Here is a 3,969-nt window from a genome sequence, read left to right as displayed (position 1 = left end):
TTTTGGTCTTTCAGAGTTTTGGCAGAGCAGATCAGTGTTTCCATGCCCATGTAAAGTCACGCAAGAGCTCTCTAGTTCAAGGAGTGAGGTTAGGCATAGTAGCAAGGTCATACAAAACCTATGTGATGCCAAGCAAAACATATCATGCAAGGAAGGAGGATAGACAAGGGAAGCAAGGCTCAATATTCCCTCATGGCTCAAGTTTTTCTTGCAAGTTCTATCTGCAAGCAGAGAATTGATCTCAAACGGAATTCAAAGAGCGGTAAATGTTATTTTAGAGCTTTTCTTTTTTATTTGTCTCAATTTGGTGAACCATAAGCAAGCACAACTTGAGTAGTCACTGCCATAGAAGGAGCAATTAAAGAGGTCTCTCAGTGTGAAAGTTGTCTCCCATTAAGTTCATGTGTCAATGTTGATGTGGAGTCCAAGGCAAACCATGGCCTTTGACCACAATAGCCCACAATGACTCGGAGGCGAAAACAGCAGACCCATAACTACCATTCGCAATGGCTCCAACAAACCTCGACCACAAGCGAAAGCCAAATCCAAGTAGTTGATTAGATCGCATTGCCAAATAAAATTTTTGGCTTTTCTTGGAGAATTGAGCACCATACACGCCAAGAAGGGGGGGCAAGCCCCATCTCCACTGCAAAATCCAAAAAAACGGCCCTACCAAAGCTACATGTGTTGCCAATATATAGTGGAGAAGCAAACTCGCACTGATCTTTAGACTCCTCTTGGGGAACAGGTGGGGGGAAGACTACTCCCATTGCAAAAAAAAATTAGGGGAGGTGGGGAGGGCAAGGTGAAACAAGGGGAGATATGGCCAAAGACTCCCCATAAAGACACACCCTCGCAACTCAAACCACAAAGGAACCATTGCATGCCCTCACCACACAACACCATAGCACAAAGAGACCCACACCATGAGTCGTGCAACAAAAGTATCTTCATTTAATAAATAACAAAACCATGAGTTGTCCAATGGAAAGGAGATGCCATAATGAGCAAACCCCTTATTGTAGACTAGTTCATCCTTTCCATGTCAGCCTCTTAATTCATAATATCCTGATTCCTCCCTAATGGTTGATAATGAGCAGACCCGGTATTGTGTAATTCACCCTCTCCACTAGAACATCCACCTCTTTGTATCCGTCTCACAGTCGCTGGTCGACTGATTCCGCAGACAGTCACCGGCTACAGCCCATTCCCTACACCTTGACCACCATATGTCTCTAAGATCTCCGGTCATACAAGTATTGAAAATATATAATAAATACCTTAGAGTAACTTTTGGGTCCTATACTAGAGTTTGATTTTTATTTTGTTAATTTCTTTTTATGCTTTTTTGATTTCTTATGATCGACTATCAATTTACATATAAATAGGGCTAGAGGTTTCTAGACATTAGTCGTATTTGTTTTAGTAGGAAAGGCTTTCAAAATTAGATTCTCTAACCAAAAACTAGAAAAGGCAGCTTCCTTTTACGTAAAGTCATGATCTCTATCATTTTTTTGGAATTTTATGCTAGCTCTTGGATTTATTTGTAAGATATCTTGATGATAAGACCCAAAAAAACAGAAAATATTAATGATAACGAGAACATAAAATTATGTCCAATAACACCAAAATCTACACACTAAACTAGTTTCACCTAGAAAGCTCTTTTTAATCGTAAAGTGTTCAGCTTTTTGTCCAAATTGAAACATTTTGTTGGAATTAGGGTTGCATAGAAACGCACACAGCTTGGAGAAGACGAAGGAAGCTCAAGACACACAATAGAGAGTGTATTACTTAGTGTGCAATGGAAAGATAGATAGCCCTAGAGTGATGGGCGTATATACAATGCACGGGGGGAAAAACCTCCTAAAGAGGGGGAAAATGCTCCGACGGTCCTAGTGTGTTCACATACATCACTACCACATGTATATGGTAGCAAATCCACCCTGGACTGATGCGGTGAACGAGAGCTGGCATATGAGTAAAGGGAAGTGCCATGCCCTGAGGACATGATCAGCCCACAAAGGGGAGCAAGCCCAAAGATTTGCGGAAAGCTTCGAGCTTCTCACGAGACAATTCCTTTGTGAAAAGATCTGAAAGGTTGTCGTGTGTTGGCACATAAGCCAAGCTAATCTCTCCTACTGAGAGCCTCTCCCTGACATAGTGGTAATGCACCTCAATGTGCTTTGTGCGAGCATGAAAAACTGGTTTCCTCGCAATTTCCAATGTGCTCTGACTATCAGTGTAGATAGTGTTGGCAGTGTCCCAAATCAGCTATAAGGTGTCTGAGCCATACACACTCAACCGTAGCTGTGAAGTCTGCCCTGTACTCAGCCTCACAACTAGAAGTGGCCACAGTAGGTCTCTTCTTGCTCAACCATGATATACATGAACTGTCAACTATGAAACAAAAAACACTAGTGGACACTTGTGTCGAAGCAACCAGCCCAATCCGAGTTCGAAAAAGCATGTAAGTCTGGCAGCAATGATCCCCCCTTCGGATAGAAAAATCCAAGATGTAAAGTGCCACTAAGGTAGCGGAAAATCCTCTTGACAGCTTACCAATGCTTACACCCTGGGCTATGCATAAATCTGCTGACTTGTGAGATTGCAGACTGAATATCCGACCTCGTGTTGCATACATAAATGAGGCAGCCATTAATAGTTTGGTATAGAGTGACATCAGCAGGATCACCAGCATCATGTAGACTTAGCTTCAAACCTGTTTCCATGGTAGTGGCAATAGGTTTGCAATCCTCAAGTCCAAACTTACATAGTAATGTCTCTATGTAACTTTTTTGACACAAGGCAATACCACCATCACACTGCTTAAACTGTATACCCAAGTAATGATGCAATAGTCCTAAATCTTTCATCTTGAAAGTAGCATTCAAATCAGCCTTATATTCAGCAATATGTCTCTCATTTGGTCAGTGATCAGCAAATCATCTACATAAAGAACCACAATGAGAAGTACATCACCCTCACGCTTTACATACAATGTGCTTTCTGTTGGACTATTATGAAAGCCTTGTTTGACCAAATGAGTGTCAACTTTCTCATACCAAGCACAAGGAGATTTCTTCAACCCATACAAAGCCTTCTTACATCTACACACTTTGTCCTCTTGTCCTTTCTTGACAAAACCGCGAGGTTGCGTTACATAAAATTCCTCAAATATGTCACCATTCAAGAAAGCAGTAACAATGTCTGATTGATGTTCATCCCAACCAAAATGAGTTGCCAATGCACATAGAAAACGCACAGTAGTCATACGCACATAGAAAATGCACAGTAGCGCTTTTATGCATGTATCTACTTTCTTTAAAAAACTCAAGGCATTGGGAAAGAAAGAAGAAGAGTCAAAAGATGTAGAGCTATGTATTGATGTTTATTGGTTCATTTTCTTGTTTATTATGCTACTAGTTGTGGTAGATGATGTACTATGCTGGGTTTCGATTGGATGATACGATTTTGTTCTCATGTTGTTCAATATGGATGATATAGTTCTTGAATCAATACCCATTACTCATGTTTTATGGCTTTATGATAGCTTCCCTCTCTGAGGCAAGTTCAGAACTATTTTGGATATTAAGTAACTAAGTTAAGAGGACAATAAAGGATTATTTATTTGACTAAGTTAAGAACAATAAAGGGGTGATCCATGATGCGGATGACAGTTGAACCCGAGGTGAGAACCCGAGGTGATCCTCAAAGAGTTTGATACCTTAACTCATGTCAATACGTATTTATTCTAACACTGATGGGTATTGGAATCCTTTTAAGTCTTGAGCTCCTAAGGGAGGCAAAGAGGCCTCTACTATTGAGTTTGGATAGGTGGTGAATTGACTCGTTTCTTAGTAAAGTGAGATTTACCCTTCTTGTAGAGCTGCGGGTTGGATGGATGACTTGGCTGATTCTTAAATGATATATGGCTCCACTACACAAAAAGATCATTAGGAGAATATT

The sequence above is a fragment of the Adiantum capillus-veneris genome, chromosome 16 (genome assembly GCF_014529385.1).
Source record: "Adiantum capillus-veneris isolate H3 chromosome 16, ASM1452938v2, whole genome shotgun sequence".
Lineage (NCBI taxonomy): Eukaryota > Viridiplantae > Streptophyta > Polypodiopsida > Polypodiales > Pteridaceae > Adiantum > Adiantum capillus-veneris.
This window is presented reverse-complemented; position numbering follows the sequence as displayed.